The 15,911-nt window shown below is 42.7% G+C and overlaps 1 non-coding gene across 1 annotated transcript; it reads right to left on the bottom strand.

The window, feature by feature from the left end:
- Positions 1-1,588: 1,588 nt before the first annotated feature.
- LOC140288102 (U2 spliceosomal RNA) lies at positions 1,589-1,779 on the bottom strand. The gene has a single exon (XR_011912001.1). It is a non-coding gene; the product is annotated as a U2 spliceosomal RNA (small nuclear RNA).
- Positions 1,780-15,911: the final 14,132 nt, after the last annotated feature.

The following is a 15,911-nucleotide window of genomic DNA, read 5'->3' as shown; positions in this document are numbered from 1 at the left end:
ATTTTTGAGGAATTATGGGTGGACATTCACACCTTCTTGCAGCTGAACACCTCCTCTCCCACTTATGATCATGTGCGGTTGGATATTCGAAAATTTTTTTTCATGTTTTCTAGAAATTATTAATGGACATTCAGACCTTCTTGTAGCCGAACAACTCCGCTCCCGCTATTGATTGTGTACAGTCCGGTTTTTTAACCTTTTCTTACCCGCTTTTTACCAACTATGGTCGGACATTCGCAGCATCTTACAGCGGAACACCTCCGCTCCCTCTTTTGATGGTGTATGTTCGGGCATTCGAACTTTTTCTTACCCGCTTTTTACAAACTATGGTCGGACATTCAAACCTTCTCGTAGCAGAACACATCCACTTCTTCTTTTGATGATGTATGGTTGGGCATTGGCACCGTTTCTAACACATTTTTCAGCAATTATGGTAGGACATTCACACCTTCTTGCAGCTGAACACCTCCTCTCCCAATTATGATCATGTGCAGATTGATTTTCGAAAATTTTCTTTCATGTTTTCTAGCAATTAATGATGGACATTTAGACCTTCTTGCAGCTGAACACCTCCGCTCCCGCTTTTGATCATACATTGTCAGGCATTCGAACCTTGTCTTACAAACTTTAGTCAAACATTCACACCTTTTTGCAGCCGAACACAGTTTTTTTCAGCCGAAGTTGGGCATTCGAACCTTTTCATACCCACTTTTTACCAACTATGGTCGGACATTCAAACCTTCTTGTAGCCGAACACATCCAGTCCTGCTTTTGATGATGTATGTTCAGGCATTCGAACCTTTTCTTACCAGCTTTTTACAAACTATGCTCGGACATTCAAACCTTCTTGTAGCCGAACACATCCACTCCTGCTTTTGATGATGTATGGTTGGGCATTCGAACCTACTTGTTGCCCGCTTTTCATTAATTATGGGTGGACATTCACACCTTGTCGCAGCCAAACACCTCCGCTCCCTGTTTTGATCATGTATGGTTGGACATTCGCACCTTTTCTCACCCGCTTTTTGCAAACTATGGTCGGCCATTCACAGCTTCCTCTCCACCATACTTCTATGGTGGGATATTCCCACCCACTTGCATCCGAAGACCTCCGCCCCCACTTTTGTTGATATTTAGTCGGTCATTCGCACCTTACCCACTTTTGGCAAACTATGGCCTTCTTGCAGCCAAAAACCTCTGATCTCGCTTTTGATGATGTAAGGTTGGGCATTCAGACCTTGCTTCACCTGCTTTTCACCAAATATAGTCGGACATTCACACCTTCTTGCAGCCGAACACTTCCGCTCCACCTTTTAGTTTTCTATGGGGCATTCACACCTTTTTTTTCACCGCATTTTATAAAAACACCACAGGAACACCGTATTGAGGCTTTGTTCTGACCGCTCATTCGGTGTCGCGTTTCGTTCAAGCAATTCGCCTGGTTAGCCCGCACTCGGCTCGCTCCCAGAGCCGTGTTAAAGTCTACTTCGCATTCACTCTCTTTTCTCAGCAGACTAAAAGAAAGTTTCATCTTGGGCTCCCTGAAACTTCCATCCTGCACCGCTGTTTGCTTTTTCACAAGAGCAGAGGAGAGCGCACCGTTCCCAGGGGCACTACAGTACCGGGTCGATGCTTGGAGTGAACGGAGCAAGCTCCTTTTTCAACTCCTATTGATACAAATCCATTTAATATGTAGTCCTCGCATAGAGGACACATCAGACATTAAACTGATAAGAACAGATACTACACTTGAATCATGCAGAACTCCTCAAAAGGGAGGTATGGCTTAATCACAAGTGTGGCTCTTTCTCATTCAGGGTAATATGAGGAAGTTTATGCTTGAAATATATGTAGAAATGGGTACATATGAAGGACAAAGCAGTGTTAACTTAGTTTGCGTGAAGAAATTCATTTTATACATAAAATCCGAAATCGTGCAGAACTCATGAAAATAAGCTTATTCTCGGATTCCTAAAACTTTTGATTTGCACTTTCTTTTACTGCAAAGTACAACGTTGTTTTTTGTTGAAATCTATCTAGACATTGATAAATACCAGCCAAAACTCTGCTGCCACTTTTGATAATTTATGGTTGGGCATTCTTACCTTTTCTTACCCGCTTTTTACAAATTATGATCTTACATTCACACCTACTTGCAGTCGAACACCTTCTCATCCACTTATGATCATGTGCGGTTGGGCTTTCGCACCTTTTCTTACCCATTTTTCAGTAATTATGGGTGGATATTCAGACCTTCTTGCAGCTGAAAACCTCCGCACCTCTTTTGATCATACATTGTTGGGCATTCACACCTTGTCTTACCCGCTTTTTACAAACTTTAGTCGGACATTCAAACCTTCTTGCAGCTGAACCACCTCCGCTCCCTGTTTTGATCATATATGGTCTGGCAATACTACCTTTTCTTACCCGTTTGTGAGTAATTATGGCTGGACATTCACACCTTCTTGCAGCCGAACACAACCTCTCCCACTTTTGATGATATATGGTCCGGCATTCTTACCTTTTCTAACACATTTTTCAGTATTTGAACCTTCTCTTACCCGCTTTTTACAAACCATGGTTGGACTTTCATACCTTCTTGTAGCTGAACAACTCCACTCCTGCTTTTGATGATTTATGGTTGGACATTCGCATCTTTTCCTACCCATTTTTCAGTAATTATGGGTGGATATTCACATCTTCTTGCAGCTGAACACCTCCGCTCCCGCTAATGATCATGTAAGGTTTGATATTCGAAAATTTTCTTTCATGTTTTAAAGCAATTATTAATGGACATTCACACCTACTTGCAGCCGAACACCACCTCTCCCGCTTTTGATGATGTATGGACCGGCATTCTTACCTTTTCTAACACATTTTTCAGCAATTATGGTTGGAGAATCACACCTACTCACAGTCGAACAACTCCGCTACCGCATTTGATGGTGTATAGTCGGGATTTCTCACCCTTTCTCATCAGCTTTTTGCAAATTATTCTCTGACAGTCACACCTACTTGCAGTCGAACAGCTCTGCTCCCGCTTTTGATTATGTTTGGTTAGATATTCGAACCTTTTCTTAACTGCTTTTTTACAAACTTTGGTCGGACGTTCACACCTTCTTGCAGCCGAACACCTACGCTTCCGGTTTTGATAGTGTATATTCGGGCATACGAACCTTTTCTTACCCGCTTTTTACAAACCATGGTCGGACTTTCACACCTTCTCTTAGCTGAACAACTCCGCTCCCTCTTTTGATTGTGTACAGTCGGGTATTTTAACCTTTTCTTACCCGCTTTTTACCAACTATGATCGGACATTCACACCGTCTTACAGCGGAACACCTCCGCTCCCTCTTTTGATGGTGTATGTTCGGGCATTCGAACCTTTTCTTACCCGCTTTTACAAACCAGGGTCGGACTTTCACACCTTTTAGTAGCCGAACAACTCCGCTCCCGCCATTGATTGTGTACAGTTGGGTATTTTAACCTTTTCTTACCCGCTTTTTACCAACTATGGTCGGACATTCACACCGTCTTACAGCGGAACACCTCCTCTCCCGCTTATGATCATGTACGGTTTGATATTCGAAAATTTACTTTCTTGTTTTAAAGCAATTATTGATGGACATTCAAACCTTCTTTTTGATTGTGTATAGTCGGGCTTTCGAGCCTTTTCTTCCCGGTTTTTACAAACCATGGTGTGACTTTCACACCTTCTTGTAGCCAAACAACTCCGCTCCCGCTATTGATTGTGTACAGTCGGGTATTTTAACCTTTTCTTACCCGCTTTTTACCAACTATGGTCGGACATTCACACCGTCTTACAGCGGAACACCTCTGCTCCCGCTTTTGATGGTGTATAGTCGGGCTTTCGAACCTTTTCTTACCCGCTTTTTACAAACTATGGTGGGACATTCAAACCTTCTTGTATCCGAAAACCTCCGCTCTCTCTTTTGATCATACATTGTCGGACATTCGCACCTTTTCGTACCCGCTTTTTACAAACCATGGTCGGACTTTCACACCTTTTAGTAGCCGAACAACTCCGCTCCCGCTATTGATTGTGTACAGTCGGGTATTTTAACCTTTTCTTACCCGCTTTTTACCAACTATGGTTGGACATTCACACCTTCTTACAGCAGAACACCTCCGCTCCCTGTTTTGATTATGTATGGTTTGACATTCGCACCTTCTCTCACCCGCCTTTTACTATGGTCGGCCATTCACAGCTTCCTCTCCACCATACTTGTATGGTGGGATATTCACACCCACTTGCATCCGAAGACCTCTGCCCCAAATTTTGTTGATATTTAGTCGGACATTCGCACCTTACCTGCTTTTGGCAAACTATGGCCTTCTTGCAGCCAAACACCTCTGATCTCGCTTTTGATGATGTAAGGTTGGGCATTCAGACCTTGCTTCACCTGCTTTTTACCAAATATAGTCGGACATTCACACCTTCTTGCAGCCGAACACTTCCGCTCCACCTTTTAGTGTTCTATCACACCTTTTTTTCACCGCATTTTATACATTATGGTTGGAAATTTTCAACCACTCTCATCCGAAGACCTCTCCTCCCGCTTTTGTTAATATATTTGAACTTTAGTCGGACATTCAAACCTTCTTGCAGCTGAACCACCTCCGCTCCCTGTTTTGATCATATATGGTCTGGCAATACTACCTTTTCTTACCCGTTTGTGAGTAATTATGGCTGGACATTCACACCTACTTGCAGCCGAACACAACCTCTCTCGCTTTTGATGATGTATGGACCGGCATTCTTACCTTTTCTAACACATTTTTCAGCAATTATGGTCGGAGATTCACACCTACTCACAGCCGAACAACTCCGCTCCCGCATTTGATGGTGTATAGTCGGGCATTCTCACCCTTTCTCATCAGCTTTTTGCATATTATGATCTGACATTCACACCTACTTGCAGTCGAACAGCTCTGCTCCCGCTTTTGATTATGTATGGTTGGATATTCGAACCTTTTCTTAACTGCTTTTTACAAACTTTGGTTGGACGTTCACACCTTCTTGTAGCCGAACACATGCACTCCTGCTTTTGATGATGTATGGTTGGGCATTCGCACCTTTTTTTTACCCATTTTTCAGGTATTATGGTAGGACATTCACACCTTCTTGCAGCTGAACACCTCCTCTCCCACTTATGATCATGTGTGGTTTGATTTTCGAAAATTTTCTTTCATGTTTTCTAGCAATTATTGATGGACATTTAGACCTTCTTGCAGCTGAACACCACCTCTCCCGATTTTGATTATGTATGGACCGGCATTTTTACCTTTTCTAACACATTTTTCAGCAATTATGGTTGGAGATTCACACCTACTCACAGCCGAACAACTCCGCTACCGCATTTGATGGTGTATAGTCGGGCATTCTCACCCTTTCTCATCAGCTTTTTGCAAATTATGATCTGACATTCACACCTACTTCCAGTCGAACAGCTCTGCTCCCGCTTTTGATTATGTTTGGTTAGATATTCGAACCTTTTCTTAACTGCTTTTTACAAACTTTGGTCGGACGTTCACAATATCTTGCAGCCAAACACCTCCGCTTCCGCTTTTGATGGTGTATATTCGGGCATACGAACCTTTTCTTACCCGCTTTTTACAAACCAAGGTCGGACTTTCACACCTTCTCTTAGCTGAACAACTCCGCTCCCTCTTTTGATTGTGTACAGTCGGGTAATTTAACCTTTTCTTACCCGCTTTTTACCATCTATGATCGGACATTCACACCGTCTTACAGCGGAACACCTCCGCTCCCTCTTTTGATGATGTATGGTTAGGCATTCGCACCTTTTTTTTTACCCATTTTTGAGGAATTATGGGTGGACATTCACACCTTCTTGCAGCTGAACACCTCCTCTCCCACTTATGATCATGTGCGGTTGGATATTCGAAATTTTTTCTAGCAATTATTGATGGACATTCAGCTGAACACCTCCGCTCCCTCTTTTGATGGTGTATATTTTGGCATTCGAACCTTTTCTTACCCGCTTTTTACAAACCATGGTCGGACTTTCACACCTTTTAGTAGCCAAACAACTCCGCTCCCGCTATTGATTGTGTACAGTCGGGTATTTTAACCTTTTCTTACCCGCTTTTTACCAATTATGGTCGGACATTCACACCTTCTTTCGGCGGAACACCTCCGCTCCCTGTTTTGATCATTTATGGTCTGGCAATACTACCTTTTCTTACCCGTTTTTAGGTAATTATGGCTGGACATTCACAGCTTCTTGCAGCCGAACACCTCTTCTCCCGCTTTTGATGATGAATTGTCCGGCATTCTTACCTTTTCTAACACATTTTTCAGCAATTATTGTCGGTCATTCACACCTTTCTCATCAGCTTTTTGCAAATTATGATCTGACATTCACACCTACTTGCAGCCGAACACCTCGGCTTCCGCTTTTGATGGTGTATATTTTGGCATTCGAACCTTTTCTTACCCGCTTTTTACAAACCATGGTCGGACTTTCACACCTTCTTTTAGCCGAACAACTCCGCTCCCGCTATTGATTGTGTAGAGTCGGGTAATTTAACCTTTTCTTACCCGCTTTTTACCAACTATGGTCGGACATTCACACCTTCTTACAGCGAAACACCTCCGCTCCCTCTTTTGATTGTGTATGTTCGGGCATTCGAACCTTTTCTTACCCGCCTTTTACAAACTATGGTCGGACATTCAAACCTTCTTGTGGCCGAACACATCCACTTCTGCTTTTGATGATGTATAGTTGGGCATTCATACCTTTTCTTACCCATTTTTCAGTAATTATTGGTGGACATTCAGACCTTCTTGCAGCTGAATACCTCCGCTCCCGCTTTTGATGGTGTATAGTCGGGCTTTGGAGGCTTTTCTTCAACGGTGTTTACAAATTATGGTTGGAAATTCAGACCTTGCAGCCTAAAATCTCCGCTCCCTCTTTTGATCATACATTGTCGGGCATTCGCACCTTGTCTTACCCGCGTTTTAAAAACCATGGTCGGACTTTCACACCTTCTTGTAGCCGAACAACTCCGCTCCCGCTATTGATTGTGTACAGTCGGGTTTTTTAACCTTTTCTTACCCACTTTTTACCAACTACGGTCGGACATTCACACCTTCTTATGGCGGAACACCTCCGCTGCCTCTTTTGATGGTGTATGTTCGGGCATTTGAACCTTTTCTTACCCGCTTTTTACAAACTATGGTCGGACATTCAAACCTTCTTGCAGCTGAACACCTCCTCTCCCACTTATGATCATGTGCGGTTGGATATTCGAAATTTTTTTTTCATGTTTTCTCGCAATTATTGATGGACATTCAGACCTTCTTGCAGCTGAACACCTCCGCTCCCTATTTTGATGGTGTATATTTTGGCATTCGAACCTTTTCTTACCCGCTTTTTACAAACCATGGTCGGACTTTCACACCTTTTAGTAGCCAAACAACTCCGCTCCCGCTATTGATTGTGTACAGTCGGGTATTTTAACCTTTTCTTACCCGCTTTTTACCAATTATGGTCGGACATTCACACCTTCTTTCAGCGGAACACCTCCGCTCCCTGTTTTGATAATTTATGGTCTGGCAATACTACCTTTTCTTACCCGTTTTTAGGTAATTATGGCTGGACATTCACAGCTTCTTGCAGCCGAACACCACTTCTCCCGCTTTTGATGATGAATGGTCCGGCATTCTTACCTTTTCTAACACATTTTTCAGCAATTATTGTCGGTCATTCACACCTTTCTCATCAGCTTTTTGCAAATTATGATCTGACATTCACACCTACTTGCAGCCGAACACCTCGGCTTCCGCTTTTGATGGTGTATATTTTGGCATTCGAACCTTTTCTTACCCGCTTTTTACAAACCATGGTCGGACTTTCACACCTTCTTTTAGCCGAATAACTCCGCTCCCGCTATTGATTGTGTAGAATCGGGTATTTTAACCTTTTCTTACCCGCTTTTTACCAACTATGGTCGGACATTCACACCTTCTTACAGCGGAACACCTCCGCTCCCTCTTTTGATGGTGTATGTTCTGGCATTCGAACCTTTTCTTACCGACTTTTTACAAACTATGCTCGGACATTCACACCTTCTTGCAGCGAAACACCTCCGCTCCCTCTTTTGATTGTGTATGTTCGGGCATTCAAACCTTTTCTTACCCGCCTTTTACAAACTATGGTCGGACATTCAAACCTTCTTGTGGCCGAATACATCCACTTCTGCTTTTTATGATGTATAGTTGGGCATTCACACCTTTTCTTACCCATTTTTCAGTAATTATTGGTGGACATTCAGACCTTCTTGCAGCTGAACACCTCTGCTCCCGCTTTTGATGGTGTATAGTCGGGCTTTCGAGGCTTTTCTTCAACGGTGTTTACAAATTATTGTTGGAAATTCAGACCTTGCAGCCGAACACCTCCGCTCCCTCTTTTGATCATACATTGTCGGGCATTCGCACCTTGTCTTACCCGCGTTTTACAAACCATGGTCGGACTTTCACACCTTCTTGTAGCCGAACAACTCCGCTCCCGCTATTGATTGTGTACAGTTGGGTATTTTAACCTTTTCTTACCCGCTTTTTACCAATTATGGTCGGACATTCACACCGTCTTACAGCGGAACACCTCCGCTCCCTCTTTTGATGGTGTATGTTCGGGCATTCGAACTTTTTCTTACCCACTTTTTACAAACTATGGTCGGACATTCAAACCTTCTTGTAGCAGAACACATCCACTTCTTCTTTTGATGATGTATGGTTGGGCATTCGCACCTTTTCTTACCCATTTTTCAGGAATTATGGGTGGACATTCACACCTACTTGCAGTCGAACAGCTCTGCTCCCACTTTTGATTGTTTGGTTGGATATTCGAACCTTTTCTTAACTGCTTTTTACAAACTTTGGTCGGACATTCACACCTTCTTGCAGCCGAACACCTCCGCTTCCGCTTTTGATGGTATATATTCGGGCATTTGAACCTTTTTTTACCCGCTTTTTACCAACTATGGTCGGACATTCGCACCATCTTACAGCGGAACACCTCTACTCCCGCTTTTGATGATGAATGGTCTGGCATTCTTACCTTTTCTAACACATTTTTCAGCAATTATTGTCGGTCATTCACACCGTCATTGGAGACGTCCTTTGAGTGAAGGAATATATTTCCCCATTCCAAGTCTGAGAATGGGAAACAGTAGTGAAAAAATATGTGCGCCTACTTTATTGGCTGTGTCGCTCACTCCAGAGCAATTCGATTTTTTTAATGTTTGTGGTGCTCGCCCTCACATTTCCTTGGCCAAACCTACACACTGGCATTGACAAGGTGTGGGAGAGTTTGTTGCTACATGTCAGAAAGAAACAGATTGGACCGTTTCACCTGCTGATCCAAATTTGATGTTTTCTGAACGATTGTCAGCATACAAAAAAACATTTTTGAGTACAATGCATTGTCAAAGAACTGTGGAATTAATTCCTACCACAGAATCACATTTTTCAGCAACTTTTGTTGGTCATTGACACCTTTCTCATCAGCTTTTTGCAAATTATGATCTGACATTCACACCTACTTGCAGCCGAACACCTCGGCTTCCGCTTTTGATGGTGTATATTTTGGCATTCGAACCTTTTCTTACCCGCTTTTTACAAACCATGGTCGGACTTTCACACCTTCTTTTAGCCGAACAACTCCGCTCCCGCTATTGATTGTGTAGAGTTGGGTATTTTAACCTTTTCTTACCCGCTTTTTACCAACTATGGTCGGACATTCACACCTTCAACATGCCCTTCAATGTCCACAATTTTGGCGTTACGAACAGGATCCCTCGACTGGTGTCTCTGGACCGGACCGCAGTGCATGGCCAGCCTGGACTGAAGTAGCTGTTCCAGCCTCATACCTCCAAGGCCTTTTCTGAGAGAGAGGACTGGCAGGTCCTTTTCCTGAATACCAGCGCTGGGATCATTTTTTAAATATGATAGTCTGAGACGATAGGACTGCTTTTTAGTTTTTATTTGAATAAAAGAGGGTTTCCCGGTTGTGTCATTAGTGAGACAGAGATTTCATGGGTAAGTGAAACTTTTGAAGCAGTCCGAAGAAGTGTGAAGTACTCCGAAGAAGTGTGAGTACAGATTAAAGATATAATATCCTTATCCAGTTGATGAAGTGTGACCCAAACCCGAATTTGTTTTATGCTGCGAATAAAAATTTCCAGTTCCCTCCATTAAATGCTTTTTCTGCATCTAGAGAGTCGATTGTGGTTTCCAAGTTGTTGATGGTAGAATAGTCTATGAGATTAACGATGCGGTTTGTGAACGAACTGTTGTGCCTACTGCTCTTCAGCCTGTCAAATGAAACGTAGAATTTAAAACGTGACAAATGAACGAAGACCCAAGGAGTTGAGTCGTAAACTAATCAATACTGTTTCCTGTGCGAGGACCCGTCAGTCGAGGAGTTGAGTCATGAACGAATCAATACTGTTTCCTGTCCTGCTGACTGAGCTTATGAAGCTGCCGCCTGCCATGTGGTGAGGAAGGGTACTGCATGAAAATGAACGAATCACTCACTGAGACAACTCGTTACTCCCGAGTCATATAAAAAATTTGTTCATATCGAACAAATCGCTCACGAACGACACTTCACTATCTATTTGACGAGTTATGCATGAATTCGGATTTTGCAATAAAATTAATTCCTTCTCTCAAACCAAGTTCAAACTGCTTTGTCCTTCATATTTATCTATTTCTAATCTAGTTTCAACAATAAACAACCCCACATCATATTTGCTCTTCGCCCAAAGATCATTGGGCACTTCAGCCAACATGGGTATCGAAGACAAATCTTTTTCAGATTAAAAACATGCTTCAAAATGTGATTCTGTGGTAGGAATTAATTCCACAGTTCTTTGACAATGCATTGTACTCAAAAATGTTTTTTTGTATGCTGACAATCGTTCAGAAAACATCAAATTTGGATCAGCAGGTGAAACGGTCCAATCCGTTTCTTTCTGACATGTAGCAACAAACTCTCCCACACCTTGTCAATGCCAGTGTGTAGGTTTGGCCAAGGAAATGTGAGGGCGAGTACCACAAACATTAAAAAAATCGAATTGCTCTGGAGTGAGCGACACAGCCAATAAAGTAGGCGCACATATTTTTTCACTTCTTCTCATAGTCATTGTCAGGCCCCAAAGAAATGTGTGATGTTCAGTGCAAATCAGCAGGTTGCATGAAATCAGAAAGGGGTGAAACTAACGCTTTTGCTTCTTCCACTAGTTGTTGTGAAAAAGGAGAGCTGGGAAGTTTCCACTCATAAGCATATGTAAGTGCAGATGAATCAAACTGCACTGCTGTAAAAACTTTGTCAGGCTGTAACATAACGTTAACACCCTCTGGTGTAGAAGTTAAAATAATGCCTAATTTACACATGAGATCACAGCCCATCAGGTTAATGGGACACAACTCTGATAACAAAAATGAGTGTTTGAAGGAGAGCCCATCGGGAGTGACACACGCAATGGGCGATGTCATTTTCTCCTTCACAACCTGGCCTGATGCAGACATAGAGTAAACGTGGTTTCCACTTAACTTTGGAGGACAATCAACCTCCCCTGACGTCACTACTGATGAACATAAGTTCCTATATTCTGAGAGAAATATCTTTGCTCTAGGACGGAACTAGCATGCAAAACTTTACTACGTGAATCACAGTCGGCAAGCGTTTCTTCACTACACAGAGCAGGAAAAATGTGTGAGTGTGTTTGTGCTATCACCCATTAGTGGAGGCTCCGCTGCCGCGTGACGTCCAGAACCTGCCTCCCACCCTCAGTCAGCCTTTTGCCCAATTTCATCACTTTTCAGCTGTGGACACAGCCACAGTAAAAACAAATATTCGGATCATAGCTCTGGCGTGGCCCATTTCGACCTCCTCTCCCACACGTCCACGTCTTCAACTTCGGCCTCGTCCTCTGTTTACACCAACTGCGTAATACATGGTCATGGCTGCCAAATGCAGCTCCTTTTCACACTTGTCCCTTTTGGTTGTCTTACGCGTCTCAACTTGGTTATGAGCATGGCGAGCATATCGGCGAACGTCAGCCAAACGAGGACCCTCACACCATCCCACGTAAATGTTCTTTACTTCAGTGGCGACATCTGGCATGAGGCCTTTAATTATTGCATTGCATGCAATACTCTCCCATGGTCCTGATTCATTACCCAAATCCCTTGGTCTCTGATGACCGCTGTGCTTGCTGACTTCCTCAAGGATGCGGTGTACAAAATCATCAGTCCCTTCACCGGGTTTCTGTTTGCAGGTGTAAATGTGGGACATATTGATTTTGGTTGGAAATTGAGTGGTGATGGCTTGACACAGTCTTTGGATGGCTGCTTCATATAGAGCGTTATCATTATGTCCTCGTTCACTGTTGGTAGGTCGCAAATCCAGTTGTAGCATACTGGCCTCTATTTTGCAGAGGTCGGTCAGTTTGAACTTTTTTGCCAATATGCGACGCAATTCAACCCCGGTCGGGCAGAATTGTGCGCAGAAATCTCGCAACTCGTCAGCAAAATGGGGTCCAGAAATCTCTGGATCTGGTAAGCATTGTTATGCTTCCATGATGTCAGTCTCAGTCCAGGGTCGATAAACCAGTAATGGTCCAGTGGGAACTGCAACTTTAACCATAGGCATGGTTTGAATCTGGTTTTGTTTTTTCTCACGTTTAGATCTCTGAAGTCCAGATTGTGGGTAAAGGATTTTTGTCACTTGCGTTAAAAGTTCTTGGGCAGGTACGCTGGAGAACATAATTTAGCTTTGTTAGCTCTGAGAGCCTGGAGGAAATGTTTATGCCTAAATATCTAATATTTCCTGACTGTAAAGTGATCGCAGGTATATTCTGGACCCTACAGTTAATGGGCAGAACTGTGGTCTTAGACCATTTGATAGAGTAGTCAGAAAGTGCCGAGAATTTATTTATGAGTGTGATCGTGTGAGTGAGAGACGTCTCTGAGTTCTGAAGGAAAAGTAATACATCATCAGCATAAAGACTTATTTTATGCTCAATATTTTGGGGTTGGATGCCTTTAATATTTCTATCTTGTCTGATAGCAGCTGCTAAAGGTTTGATGAAAATAGCAAAAAGTGAGTAATGTGTAAATTAGGCATTATTTTAACTTCTACACCAGAGGGTGTTAACGTTATGTTACAGCCTGACAAAGTTTTTACAGCAGTGCAGTTTGATTCATCTGCACTTACATATGCTTATGAGTGGAAACTTCCCAGCTCTCCTTTTTCACAACAACTAGTGGAAGAAGCAAAAGCGTTAGTTTCACCCCTTTCTGATTTCATGCAACCTGCTGATTTGCACTGAACATCACACATTTCTTTGGGGCCTGACAATGACTATGAGAAGAAGTGAAAAAATATGTGCGCCTACTTTATTGGCTGTGTCGCTCACTCCAGAGCAATTCGATTTTTTTAATGTTTGTGGTACTCGCCCTCACATTTCCTTGGCCAAACCTACACACTGGCATTGACAAGGTGTGGGAGAGTTTGTTGCTACATGTCAGAAAGAAACGGATTGGACCGTTTCACCTGCTGATCCAAATTTGATGTTTTCTGAACGATTGTCAGCATACAAAAAAACATTTTTGAGTACAATGCATTGTCAAAGAACTGTGGAATTAATTCCTACCACAGAATCACATTTTGAAGCATGTTTTTAATCTGAAAAAGATTTGTCTTCGATACCCATGTTGGCTGAAGTGCCCAATGATCTTTGGGCGAAGAGCAAATATGATGTGGGGTTGTTTATTGTTGAAACTAGATTAGAAATAGATAAATATGAAGGACAAAGCAGTTTGAACTTGGTTTGAGAGAAGGAATTAATTTTATTGCAAAATCCGAATTCATGCATAACTCGTCAAATAGATAGTGAAGTGTCGTTCGTGAGCGATTTGTTCGATATGAACAAATTTTTTATATGACTCGGGAGTAACGAGTTGTCTCAGTGAGTGATTCGTTCATTTTCATGCAGTACCCTTCCTCACCACATGGCAGGCGGCAGCTTCATAAGCTCAGTCAGCAGGACAGGAAACAGTATTGATTCGTTCATGACTCAACTCCTCGACTGACGGGTCCTCGCACAGGAAACAGTATTGATTAGTTTACGACTCAACTCCTTGGGTCTTCGTTCATTTGTCACGTTTTAAATTCTACGTTTCATTTGACAGGCTGAAGAGCAGTAGGCACAACAGTTCGTTCACAAACCGCATCGTTAATCTCATAGACTATTCTACCATCAACAACTTGGAAACCACAATCGACTCTCTAGATGCAGAAAAAGCATTTAATGGAGGGAACTGGAAATTTTTATTCGCAGCATAAAACAAATTCGGGTTTGGGTCACACTTCATCAACTGGATAAGGATATTATATCTTTAATCTGTACTCACACTTCTTCGGAGTACTTCACACTTCTTCGGACTGCTTCAAAAGTTTCACTTACCCATGAAATCTCTGTCTCACTAATGACACAACCGGGAAACCCTCTTTTATTCAAATAAAAACTAAAAAGCAGTCCTATCGTCTCAGACTATCATATTTAAAAAATGATCCCAGCGCTGGTATTCAGGAAAAGGACCTGCCAGTCCTCTCTCTCAGAAAAGGCCTTGGAGGTATGAGGCTGGAACAGCTACTTCAGTCCAGGCTGGCCATGCACTGCGGTCCGGTCCAGAGACACCAGTCGAGGGATCCTGTTCGTAACGCCAAAATTGTGGACATTGAAGGGCATGTTGAAGGTGTGAATGTCCGACCATAGTTGGTAAAAAGCGGGTAAGAAAAGGTTAAAATACCCAACTCTACACAATCAATAGCGGGAGCGGAGTTGTTCGGCTAAAAGAAGGTGTGAAAGTCCGACCATGGTTTGTAAAAAGCGGGTAAGAAAAGGTTCGAATGCCAAAATATACACCATCAAAAGCGGAAGCCGAGGTGTTCGGCTGCAAGTAGGTGTGAATGTCAGATCATAATTTGCAAAAAGCTGATGAGAAAGGTGTCAATGACCAACAAAAGTTGCTGAAAAATGTGATTCTGTGGTAGGAATTAATTCCACAGTTCTTTGACAATGCATTGTACTCAAAAATGTTTTTTTGTATGCTGACAATCGTTCAGAAAACATCAAATTTGGATCAGCAGGTGAAACGGTCCAATCTGTTTCTTTCTGACATGTAGCAACAAACTCTCCCACACCTTGTCAATGCCAGTGTGTAGGTTTGGCCAAGGAAATGTGAGGGCGAGCACCACAAACATTAAAAAAATCGAATTGCTCTGGAGTGAGCGACACAGCCAATAAAGTAGGCGCACATATTTTTTCACTACTGTTTCCCATTCTCAGACTTGGAATGGGGAAATATATTCCTTCACTCAAAGGACGTCTCCAATGACGGTGTGAATGACCGACAATAATTGCTGAAAAATGTGTTAGAAAAGGTAAGAATGCCAGACCATTCATCATCAAAAGCGGGAGTAGAGGTGTTCCGCTGTAAGATGGTGCGAATGTCCGACCATAGTTGGTAAAAAGCGGGTAAAAAAAGGTTCAAATGCCCGAATATATACCATCAAAAGCGGAAGCGGAGGTGTTCGGCTGCAAGAAGGTGTGAATGTCCGACCAAAGTTTGTAAAAAGCAGTTAAGAAAAGGTTCGAATATCCAACCAAACAATCAAAAGTGGGAGCAGAGCTGTTCGACTGCAAGTAGGTGTGAATGTCCACCCATAATTCCTGAAAAATGGGTAAGAAAAGGTGCGAATGCCCAACCATACATCATCAAAAGAAGAAGTGGATGTGTTCTGCTACAAGAAGGTTTGAATGTCCGACCATAGTTTGTAAAAAGTGGGTAA

The sequence above is a fragment of the Leuresthes tenuis genome, unplaced genomic scaffold (genome assembly GCF_036924035.1).
Source record: "Leuresthes tenuis unplaced genomic scaffold, fLeuTen1.0.hap1 SCAF_227, whole genome shotgun sequence".
In the NCBI taxonomy this organism is placed as follows: domain Eukaryota; kingdom Metazoa; phylum Chordata; class Actinopteri; order Atheriniformes; family Atherinopsidae; genus Leuresthes; species Leuresthes tenuis.
The sequence above is the reverse complement of the archived record's forward strand: the minus strand, read 5'-3'. Positions and strand labels throughout refer to the sequence as shown.